The 12,687-nt window shown below is 33.4% G+C and overlaps 1 long non-coding RNA gene and 1 pseudogene across 2 annotated transcripts; both read right to left on the bottom strand.

The window, feature by feature from the left end:
• Positions 1 to 357: 357 nt before the first annotated feature.
• On the bottom strand, positions 358 to 1,015 carry LOC114916616 (uncharacterized). Its single transcript, XR_003805174.2, has 2 exons — positions 843 to 1,015; positions 358 to 757 (listed from the first exon to the last, which is right to left on the bottom strand). It is a non-coding gene; the product is annotated as an uncharacterized LOC114916616 (long non-coding RNA).
• A 75-nt stretch (positions 1,016 to 1,090) lies between these two features.
• Positions 1,091 to 11,319, bottom strand: LOC114916617 (disease resistance protein RPV1 pseudogene; annotated as a pseudogene). The gene is made up of 4 exons (XR_003805175.2): positions 10,791 to 11,319; positions 9,926 to 10,036; positions 9,251 to 9,759; positions 1,091 to 1,592 (listed from the first exon to the last, which is right to left on the bottom strand). The product of XR_003805175.2 is annotated as a disease resistance protein RPV1 pseudogene (transcript).
• Positions 11,320 to 12,687: the final 1,368 nt, after the last annotated feature.

Here is a 12,687-nt window from a genome sequence, read left to right as displayed (position 1 = left end):
TCAAAGTAGTCATTTCCTTTGATGTAATTGAGAATTCCTTGAGGGATGAACAATCATAGGCGTCAAGTATACGAAGAGATTTTGAATGAACTTTAAGGATTTCAATCTTTGAACATCGAAATAACTCCAACTGTGTTAGCTTAGGGAGAGAAGTGATGGACGGATGGAGCTCACGCAAACTTATACAATCAATAAGACAAATAAGTTCAAGTTTTCTTTCCATAGATAAGTTCGGAATCTCAACCAGCTCTGGCAAGTCATCTAAGAGAATTTTCTTTAAATTCGAAAGATCCTGTAACAAGAAAGATGCATCACAATGTTAAGAAAAAATTTAAATTGATAATCATTAGCCTTAACTAAAAGAGAAACCTAACTAGTTACCATTCAAGGCTCACTTGTACCTTTAAAAACTTAGAGAAAAAAAATGTAGCAAGTATAGCCACATTCCTACCTGAACCCCATCCCAAAGCCTTTTAACCTTGCTCAAAGACAAGTGAAGCTCTACAAGTTGTTCAGCACAAAAGTTACACGACAAAGACTCGAGACAAAATCCATCCCATCGAAGGTACCTCAATTTATAAGAGAATGACTTGAGACCATGAGGAAGGGACACATTAAATTTGTTCCGACTCCAGTGCTTTGTATAGATTTTAAGAAATCTCACATTAGGCATCTTTGCAAGGAAATCAGAGCTCAAACACAGATCCTCAGTTAATGTATCCAAATTTAAAATTATCCCTTCAACATCATCAGTTCCCTGTTAAACAAAATTAAAAATAATAATTGGTTGGACTATCATACTAGTTATAGTACATAAATAAATCATTAAATTTTCCACTTACCTTGTTATATTTCAATACTTCATACACTTCATCATGTTTCCATAATAGACTTCGTCTTCCAGGATCTTTGATGGATTCTTGATGAACAATTTCTTGACCCATTTGTTGTATCAAGTCATGCATTTCTATTGAATTATTATAATTTGAAATTGTTATAAGAGCTTTGTCCAAAAGGACTTCGATACCAGATACTGCAAAGAAACCACAAGCTTCTAGTAGACATGTTACAGAATTCATGTTTTCTCCTTTCAGTAAGCATCTAAAAAGATGTTCTTTTGAGAACGATCTAAGCCATCATAACTCAATTTTAAAATGTCATGAATTTGCATATTTGGGATTTTTTGTAGCTTTCTCAATTCACTTTCCCATACCTCTTTACTTCTTCGACGAAGACTTGCACCCAGAACTTTTAAAGCCAAAGGAACGCCTTTGTAATAGGAAACTACACTTCTTGAAAGATCTTCATATCCATGACTGCTTGAATTTTCCCTTACATTTTTCAGGAAACAACAACCTTCAAACCAAGGAGACAATCTTGCATACAAAGTAGTGGCTAGGGTGGTCTTTCCTTTGCCACCCATACCCCATATTCCAATGGTTATCACTTCAGTTGACCCAATTTTCAGTAATGATTCAATTTTTTCATAATTGTCCTCAATTCCTACCAGACCTTTAAGTTGGTTTTGGTAAGTAGGAGTCAATTTTTGCAAAACATCTCCAACAATTTCCTTAAGGAGTTCTGATTCAGTCCTAGCATAAGAAAGAAGAAACACAATGAAATAAATGTTTTGTTATAAGCATAACAAATACAATAGAAAAAATAATAATTATACATAATCATAGATCAATGTTAGAATAATAGAGAAAATGATATAATTGAGGAATAAAAATTCAATGACTTAGAGAAGATAAACAATATCTATGTTTTTTCTACACAATGAACTTATTTAAACTACCATGGAAGTTATTATTCTACGTAGGCATGCTCTCATGCATGTAACGAAATTAAAAGTTTCCAAATACACAAACAATATATGGATAGAATAAAAAAAAGTTATAAAAGACTCGGGTTAATGAAGATATCGATATTTAAATTTATTTTTAGGTTATTGAAGAGAAAATATTTGAAATATTTTTCAATAGTGAACTTCATAGTAGATGAATAAATTACAATAAATTATCATTGCTTACATGTTCACTATGTACAAAAATCTAATATGGAAATATTATTGTTCACAGTGAAAACCTGGTGAGACCAATTGAGGAGAATCTTTTCAAACCATGTAAAGGAAATTCTTGTTAATGTATTATCTCATTTCTATAATTTATTCAACTAAAAACAAAAAAAAATTATTTTTTAACTCTACACAATTAAACACAATAGTGGACAAAGAAATTCTTTGAAGAGCAACAATTGCATAGCACAATCATACTGATGGAATCATGCTTTGGAGTGCAAGAGGTGACATACTCAAAGAACCAAGAGGAGTTGGCTAGACATGAAGGTTTGGGCCAGTCAGGGCCCAATGGGCCTGATGGGCCTAGGAAGACCCAAGTTGAACTTTTCATGGGCCATATTTTGTCATAGCTATTTTCATATGTTTTGTATACATTATGTTAGTATAGGTATCATATATTTTGGTCTTGTATTTTGGACCACATAGAGTAGCATTTTAGGTTTTAGGCTTGTTGGGCCTAGTTTTGGGCTTCATGGGCCTTTGGGCTTTTGGTACCCAATATTGGGCTCATTTTCATTCTTGTAATTTTTCCTTTCCATTGTATTTGCTTGACCATTGTATTTAGGTCATTAGATTAGGAAAATACAAGGAATACTAAAGTAGGCTAATTAGGTTAAATTAGGTTTAATTTGGAAGCCATTTAAGTTACATTTGAGTCACATGTTTTGCACCTTTGGTGGCTGAACATGTGACCTCAAATTAACCCTAAATGACACTCCAAATTACACTTAGATGCACCTTAGGTACCTGAATTTTCGGAGTAGCACATGGGAGCCAAAATTTGAATTCAAATTTCAAATTTGAATTCAAATTTTGGGCGCCACATGTCACCTTTTGATTTAGGCGCCCAAAGTGTGCAAAACCATGCTTACTTAAGTGTTTCCTTCACCATTTTGTATTCACTTTGAATATTCAGAAATTTGAGAGCCATTGAGCCAAGTTTCTCCCTCAAAGTCACCGAAATTCCAAGAGAGAAAGTCTTAGAGAGTGCCTTCAAAATACCCTAGGAAAACCTATTTTCCTTCTCTTTGAAGTGTGCAATCCCTTGAGGCTTGAGCTTGGATGCTTCCTTCTATGGATTAGGAATCCTAATCCGCAGGTTCTACATCTTCTAGAGGTGTTCTACATTCGGTTTATCTCCATTGAAGTTGATCCGTGCATAAGGAGAGCTAAGGAGAAGAACATTCATCACTCCTCCTTACCATTTCCATCATTTTTGGTATCAAGAGCAAGGTTCTTCAAGGAGATAAGTCCTTCTTCTTGTGTCCGTTTTTCTTCTTGTGTTTTTGTGTGTTCTTTGAGTTCTAATTGTCTTGTTTGAGTTTTTCAATTCGGATCTATATGCTTTTAATCATATATTGTTCCATAGATCCATTGTTTGATTGTTTTGAATTTCTTCCACAATCAAATGTTTAGGAACTTTTTTGCTTGTGCTATTTTGATTTTATTTTGAGTCTCTCCATTCCTTGTATGTGTCCGTGATTGGACCTCATGCATTGCATTTAGATTTTGGTTTTGAATCTATGTTTTGTCTTAGAAGTTTGTGTTTAATCCTTATATGTTGCAAATTCCTTGAATAGCATGTTTAACCTTGTTTTTGTTTTGAATTTTGTCTCATATTTTGCTCTCGGATTTGTGTCTCTTTTGCCTCCTATATGTGCTTTTTCTTTTACCTTATTGTGTTCATGATTTGCTATTAGTCCTAGCAAGTTTCCTTAGAGTTAGGTTTCCATTGTGTTCTTTAAGTTTTCAAATCACATTCTCTTGAAAATCTTCTAAACATTTTGTGACTCAAAATTTCAAGTGTAATCCTACTTCTAGTGCACTCTTCTTGTGGATTCAATTTAAAAAAAAATGATGATTAAGAGGCTGGAAAACAGAGTTTAAAACAGAGCCTAAAAGACCTAAAAGTTGAAAAGCAAAATAGTTCAAAAAGAATCCAAACCAAAACCTAAAACTAGTGCACTAGTTTATCATTCTCACTTGAAATTTGACCTAATTTTTGGCTGATTTGTATTCTCGTTTTCTATAGCTTGGAACCTTAGAAAAATTTGAAATAAAAGGCAAAAACACTCTCTGGAATCTTAATTTGATACTGGAAAAAGAAAGAATTAAAAAAAATATATAAGACAATTTAAAATACAAAAGCCGAGAGGTGTACATTGGTGAAAATTCATTTGGTTCCTTGTTATTGTTTTGGCTTCTACTTTTGCTATACTTGTCCAATTGCTTTCAAATTTTTTTTGTTTTCTTCATCTACTCTAGTACCTATCTAGGATTCATTCTAACTGAGTGCTAGCTTCATTTTGGAGTCTTAATTTTCCAGTTTTACTTGTTGAACTTCTTTGAGTCTTGTCATATACACATATTACTCTTAATTTTGGTATAAGCTTTCCAAATTGTGCTTTGTTGCTTGTCTAGTTTTCTTTCAATAATTTCCTGTGCTGGAAGTGGCCTTAAATCCTTGCTCAAGGATCAAGCATTGCTCAACAAAGAGTAGGAAAAATTTTGGACACTATAATCACCAAATTTGACCTAATTTAGTGACCAAAATCCTCCTAAATTTCCTTCACTTGAGTGACCAATCCCTTCACCTTGTGAGGCAGCCACTTTAACCTCTTTGTTGTGTTTCTTTTGCAGGTCTAGGAGCATCATATTGAAGGATTAGTGGCGGATTAAACACTTGGTTAAGTGTTGGAAAATTTGCACAACAATCCGTCACTAATTGGTCACTAAAGCCATCATTTACTTGTTTTCCTAGGCTAGTTTACATTTTTGTCAAAACTCTTGTATTTTAAATCAATTTGTAAAGCTTGGAGGGAGTATTAAGAAGCTAGTCAGGTATATCTACATCCTTGATAGCATCTCACGTGTAGTACTAGTGGAAGTGGCTTGGAAATTTCATATGTTTCAAGCTTCCACTTAGGGTTATCCGACTAGCTACTTGTTCTTGCTTCCTTTAAGTTTCTTGTCCTTAATTGTTTAATTTTGCTGCCTTGAAACGTCTAGAATTGTGTAGTTTATTTGTTCACGCTTAGTTTAAGTGTTAAAAGAAACAATTTGTGAAAAAGCATTCAAAATTTTTTGTGAAAAGTTTTGGGGAATCAAAGATACCACAAAGGAGTTTAGTGATTTCCACTTGAAAAGGCTTGGTTATTAAGTGGCTCTTAGTAGCTCACCTCCCTTGATAGTGCAATTTGTACACTTAGACTTCCAAGTGCTATTTTTGTTCCTAGAAAATCTCAAAAACATTTTATAACTTTTTGCATAGCATACAAATTCTTTTTGCTTAACCATGAGTCATCATACTCAAGGTAGTAGTGACTTTGATACTCCTAAAAGTTTTGAAAGAATTGTCAAGGAGGTTGAAGCACTAAAACTTTGGAAAAATGATGAGATGCTTCAAAAACAAAAAGAGAAACTTGAAAAAGAAGTACAAATCATGGCTTTGGAACAAGAAATCCAAAAGATTAAGCAAAGGGAAGAAAAACTTTTGAAAAGATAGAATAAAAATAAAAGTCCAAAAGGTTCTTCTAGGAGCTCAACCAAGAGCTCCAATGATTCTCAAAGCCAAGATAATGATGGTAGTATGCATATGGATGCTTACTATCAACCAACACCTAGGAGAGTCATTAAGGAACACAAAGTGAGGGAATCAAGGGTTGATCTCCCTTACTTTCATGGAAAAGAAGATGTGGATGCCTACTTGGATTGGGAAATGAAAGTGGAGCAAATCTTCACTTGTCACCAAGTAGGTGAAGAAAGAAAAGTTCCCTTGGCCACCTTAGCTTTCCAAGGACAAGCTATGTATTGCTGGACCTCCTTAGAGAGAGAGAGAAGACTTCACAATGACCCTCCAATCACTTATTGGAATGAGTTGAGGAGTGCTATGAGAAGAAGGCACATACCTTCTTATTATAGTAGGGAGCTTATGGATAAGCTCCAAAGACTCCAACAAAAGAATATGAGTGTTGAGGAGTATAGACAAAAGATGGAGTTGTATCTCATGAGGGCTGGCATAAGGGAAGAGGAAAGATTGACCATTGCTAGGTTTTTAAGTGGTCTAAATTTTGATATAAGAGATAGAGTTGAGTTACTCCCTTATAGGGACCTTGATGATTTGGTCCAACTTTGTATAAGGGTGGAACAACAAAATTTAAGGAAAAATTCTTTAAAAGGAAAAACTCAAGCTAACTCTTATATCAAGAATGACTACAAGAGGGAGGGTCAATATGACTCTTTTAAAAGCTCTAGTAAGGGTCAAGAAAAAGAAAAAGAAAATGATAAAAATGTTGTCACTTCTAGTAGTAAAACTAGTGACATCAAATGCTTTAAATGTCTTGGGAGAGGCCATATAGCTTCTCAATGTCCAACTAAAAAGGTCATGATTTTGAGAGGACAAGACATTTATAGTAGTCTTGATGAATCTAGTTCTACCACTTCAAGTGATAGTGAGACTAGTAAGGAAGATCCTCAAATTGAAAAGCTATATCCTGTTGATGGTGATCTTCTTATGGTCAAAAGGCTTCTTGGAAGTCAACCTTGTCCCACTTCACTATCACAAAGAGAGAACATCTTTCACACAAGATGTTTAGTTTCCAAAAGAACTTGTTCTCTCATTGTTGATAGTGGATCATGTTCAAATTGTTGTAGTACAAGGTTGATTAACAAGTTAGCCCTTACCACCATTCCTCACCCTCACCCTTACAAACTTCATTGGCTCAATGAAGGTGAGGAATTGGAGGTGAATCAACAAGTGAAGGTCAAGTTTTCTATAGGGGATTATAAAGATAAAGTTTTATGTGATGTGATCCCTATGGAAGCTTGTCATATTTTACTTGGTAGGCCATGGCAATTTGATAAACAAACTATACATGATGGCCTCACTAACAAAATATCCTTCATTCATAAAAATAAGGAAATTGTTTTTAATCCTTTAACACCACCCCAAGTGTTTGAGGATCAAAAGCAAATGAAAAAGAAAAGAAACAAAGAAAAGAAAGAAGGACAGAGTGTGGATAAAGGGGACTCCACTAAGACATTTGTGACAAAAGAGAGTTATTTTATGACCAAACAAGACTTTAAAAGAACTCTCTTTATTCATAAAAGTTTTGACTCTTGTCCTAATGCTGCCACTTATCTTAGAGTTGAGAATGAAAAACAAAATAAATTTCAAACCAAGAATTCTCAACTTAGAGATATAGTGAAGAAGGAGTGGACTATTCCTAGTGTTACTCCTTATACTACTTCCTTGAAGGTGCACAAGGAAGGAAGTATTTCTTTGGATTTTCTAAAGCACCCAATTTTCGGTTTACATTGTTTAGTAGATCTAACTTGTAATAATCTATATTCTATGTTTGATCTTATGGGAAGTTCTTATTTTTTTGAACTTAATATGTTTCCTTCCCTACAAGACAAAAATAGATTATATGACTATGAGTATCTAATAAACAATCAAATCCAAAATTGTTTAGGACGTTTTTTAGTAGTATTTTCTTTATATTTTAGGAAAAGCCTAGGATACCATTTAGGGTACTTTAGGCAAGATGTTATAGTGTTTAAAAATCAGTCTTTTCATTGTCTTAGTCATAGTGTTCTTACATTTTTAGGTTTTACTTCTAGGTTATGCTTAGAAGAGGAACCTATTTCTAGAGAGTCTAATATTTTATCTTTCTTTGTTAGGTTAGATACTAGGACTCCTCTTAGGATCCATGATCTTTTTTCTTACAATGTTACTTCTTATTCCTTGCATGTTTTATATGTAGGTGTTAATTTTTCTTCTTCCATTCATCCTCGAGATTTGAGGACAAATCCTTTTCAAGAGGGAGGGGATGATGGAATCATGCTTTGGAGTGCAAGAGGTGACATACTCAAAGAACCAAGAGGAGTTGGCTAGACATGAAGGTTTGGGTCAGTCAGGGCCCAATGGGCCTGATGGGCCTAGGAAGACCCAAGTTGAACTTTTCATGGGCCATATTTTGTCATAGCTATTTTCATATGTTTTGTATACATTATGTTAGTATAGGTATCATATATTTTGGTCTTGTATTTTGGACCACATAGAGTAGCATTTTAGGTTTTAGGCTTGTTGGGCCTAGTTTTGGGCTTCATGGGCCTTTGGGCTTTTGGTACCCAATATTGGGCTCATTTTCATTCTTGTAATTTTTCCTTTCCATTGTATTTGCTTTACCATTGTATTTAGGTCATTAGATTAGGAAAATACAAGGAATACTAAAGTAGGCTAATTAGGTTAAATTAAGTTTAATTTGGAAGCCATTTAAGTTACATTTGAGTCACATGTTTTGCACCTTTGGTGGCTGAACATGTGACCTCAAATTAACCCTAAATGACACTCCAAATTACACTTAGATGCACCTTAGGTACCTGAATTTTCGGAGTAGCACATGGGAGCCAAAATTTGAATTCAAATTTCAAATTTGAATTCAAATTTTGGGCGCCACATGTCACCTTTTGATTTAGGCGCCCAAAGTGTGCAAAACCATGCTTACTTAAGTGTTTCCTTCACCATTTTGTATTCACTTTGAATATTCAGAAATTTGAGAGCCATTGAGCCAAGTTTCTCCCTCAAAGTCACCGAAATTCCAAGAGAGAAAGTCTTAGAGAGTGCCTTCAAAATACCCTAGGAAAACCTATTTTCCTTCTCTTTGAAGTGTGCAATCCCTTGAGGCTTGAGCTTGGATGCTTCCTTCTATGGATTAGGAATCCTAATCCGCAGGTTCTACATCTTCTAGAGGTGTTCTACATTCGGTTTATCTCCATTGAAGTTGGTCCGTGCATAAGGAGAGCTAAGGAGAAGAACATTCATCACTCCTCCTTACCATTTCCATCACATACACAACAGAAGGAAACAACTATGAGCATGTTTGAATACAAATCTATAAATGTTTTAAGAACTTATTTATTGAAAAATATTCTTTATTTTTAGTAGAGAAATTCTTAGAAATCTTTCTAGATTATATCTAAATAAGCATTATATCTTTCACTGTTCGCTTCAATTTTTATTTTGATATCATAAAATTTGAGTCATAATTTTAATTAGCATCGTTAAACTTTTTGTATTTACAACCAAATTTGGTTAACTCAAATTAAATCAACACATTGTCTTTGTTATTTTTTTTTTATTTCAAAAAGTTGAATCATTTTATTTACCTATTTCGAGAGTCCCACCCAGCTAAATTGGCTATTTCATTGAGAGCAGCTTTCCATTTGTTGTAATTGGATTCTCCCTTATGTTTTGCAAAGGCTTGCTCATAGCTTCCAGTTTGCTTCCTCACATGGGATGGATCTATATTGTAAAATACAGGTATCACCATTTGTCCTTGCTTTTTCTAACATTCTAAAGTCTTGCTGAGTTCTTCCAAGCACCATTTTGAGGAAGCATAGTTTGGTGAGAGGATGACAATAGATACAAGAGAATTTTCTATGGCTTGGATGAGTGCCGGTGAGATTTCATCTCCCTTTCTAAGCTCATAGTCTATAAAGGTTTCAACTTCCTTTTTCTTCAAAGCTTCATAAAGATGGCTTGTAAAGTTCATGCGGGTGTCCTCACCACGAAAGCTTAGAAAAACTTTATATTTTTTTGAAGACACCATTGAAGAAGGGCTAGAGGAAGAAGCAACATCACTGATGATTTGCAGCTCAACCATTATGATCTGCGCCTGTAATTTATTTAACACTACACTTAAAGAAATATAATAAAAGGATTTTATGTTTCAGTATCTTCTTGACACTTCTACTTAATATTTTTTTTGTTGGAATTTATAAATCTGTCTAATATGAGATCAAGCACTTCAAACTTCAAAGATCATAATCTTGCTCACTTACAAAAGAACAATTAGACAAATGTTTGCCAAATTGCTAGTGTGACTTTGAGGTTTTGTGATCCTTGGAGATTTCTTAAACCTTGATCACCGACTTGCTTTTGACTTTGAAATGCTGATAGTCCATTTGAACAGACCAAAAGATAAGTAAACAATTATATATAAAAAAGCCTAGTAACATGAATAATGAATCAAAACTTCAGATTACCTTAAAGCAGCGCAGATCGAAACTTAAGTCCTAAACATAAATATCATATCTATATTTCCTCGACATGTTATCAAACAGATGACTATCTTATATCCAACATTGATTGAAAATTATGCAGTTTGTTCAAGGCACTGCAGTTGTTCATTGGATAGATTGTTTAGAAAATATCTCAGCTTTAAAGACAAACTGGTATTGATTGAAAGAGTTTAATTAATATGATATTGCAAGTTGAATATTTGATGTTAAAGCTTTTATAGATCATTTGATGCTTAATTTTCATCCATATACCAGAAAACAAAGACTGCTAAAAAAGGTAGAAGCACTTAGAATAGTAGGTACTACTAACTTAGCCTTAAACAAACCAAGGCCTTGAGAAAAGCATCGACATAAAATAGAGAAATAAAAAAAAAGTTATTAACCCAGTCTCCTACGTTTGCAAAGCACATCCCACAATCCCATTAGATTTCAACAATCAGATATTAAACCAATATACCAGTTAAAACTGACAAATCTAATAACTCAAACTCTGAAAGTAGGCCTACCTTGGATTAAAAGAGAAATTATATATTAGAAGCTGATAACAAAAGCATGTTTGACATTAGTACAAAAAATATAAATGAATGTCTATAAGCACTTCAATGAAAAATTCACGGTGTCTCACCAAATAAATTCTATAAAAGAAAACTAAAATGAAGTTATTTTTGCATCCTAGTGAATCACCGAACCCCTCTTGTTTTAAAGTCCATAATTTTTTAGCTAAAACATGAATAGAGTTTGGCGGTGTTTTGTAGGAGCCCCACATCCTTGACTTTAGTATATGAGCAACGCGTCTCATGTCTCCAGACTTTTTGACTTGAAGTGTAGACTCGCAAAGAATCTTTCTATAATTTTATTTTTTATTTTTTACTGCCACAGAAAAGTCAAATCAGATTATTGGCTTTCATAATTATTTGTCGATCTTATTTTACTATTTTTTTTAAGAAACAATAGTCATTTTTAACACGAGTCAATCTTGCTTAGGCTGTGTATAAGATTATTTGAAAATTGGTTGTTAAGTAGCTTAATTCGCATCTTATGGATAATTTTAGAGTTCAATTTTCACTTTATACATACAATCTATATTGTTGGCATCATTTTATCTTATAGCTAGGGACTGATATGATGAAATGAGTTATACCCTTGACTCAACTAAAAAAAATTGTCCCGAATTATTTAAGTAAACAAGTTTTTTTTTATTGTATTTAACGCTTAGATTTCGCTGATTAGGGTCGATTTTAGACTATTCTTCAATATTGTGTTTGTTTTCATAGAAATAACTGCAAAATAGTGCGGAGAGAAACGAAATAATTCAGTTGAAATATTTCTATTCATTTGTTTAATACACAATTCATTAAATAAAAAATTTACTGAGGTGAATCCACATCTATAAATTTCTTTGCAAAATCAAGTGAAAATTTGAAAGGGAGGTTAACTTTTTAATTTTTTTATTCAAATATAATTCATTTTATTTGAATATATTACTTCATTGTTTAGTAGTACTTGAATGCATGAGGTATTTTATTCGAATACAAAATTTAGAGTATTTGAATATGATATCCATTTATTCGAATACAAAACAATGCGTGTTACACTTTTTCTTTTACTATGTCAACAAAAAAATTCATACAAAGCAATATATATACCTTGTACCACAATGTAATACTCTATGCTCAACAACCCGCAAAGATGGAAATTCTTCACATAGGCAAAGAAATGAAAGAGCAAAGCATTTGTTGGTATTACTTAGTATTCTTTTGATGCAAAGTGAAAAAAGAAACAAGCCAAGAAGCATATATTTTGCATTTCCAATTAACTTCTGTGAATGACTGGTTGCATGGTTATCAGATTTTGGTGTCCTTTGGAATGAATTTGGGGAATCAAGTCATTCCAATGCTGCTAGAACTTCCACCATAGGTGGTCTAAATTTTGGGTCAATGTTGAGGCATTGCAATGTAAGTGCAGCTACAACTTGTGCTCCTTTCTTGGAGTATTGACCCCCAACCTTGTGTCCATTATTCTCAAAACTCTTCTACTATCATCTAAAAATCTACGTCTATCGTCTTTCACGGTGCGCCTTCTTGTCAGTAACTCTAATAAGACTACACCAAAGTTGTATACATCACTCCTTGGAGTCAAGTGACTTGTTCATTTCAATGCCAACTTAGAAATAAGAAAAAATATGATCACTAATATGCACATGACATAATTGCATAGGGAAATCTATATGTAATAGAATTAGAAGTTTAGACCTGATATTGCTTATTTTGGTTAGATGGTTTACCAAACTGAAACCCAAACTAGTCATTGAACTAGTATAAAGAGGTTGAATTAGAGTTACTAAGAGTTTCCCATAATAGTTTTGTTAGAAATATAATATAAAACCTTTCATGTGCTAACAACTTTGGCTTTTGATGTTGTTGGTTCATGACATGGTATCAAATCCTCATGATTAATGGTGTGTTTGTTTTCACGTTTGAAATCCTTAAACATTAATTTAACCCAAAGCAAAAGACAATATC

This window comes from Cajanus cajan, chromosome 2 (genome assembly GCF_000230855.2).
Source record: "Cajanus cajan strain Asha chromosome 2, NIPB_CcT2T_4, whole genome shotgun sequence".
NCBI classification, from domain to species: Eukaryota; Viridiplantae; Streptophyta; class Magnoliopsida; order Fabales; family Fabaceae; genus Cajanus; species Cajanus cajan.
This window is presented reverse-complemented; position numbering and strand designations above follow the sequence as displayed.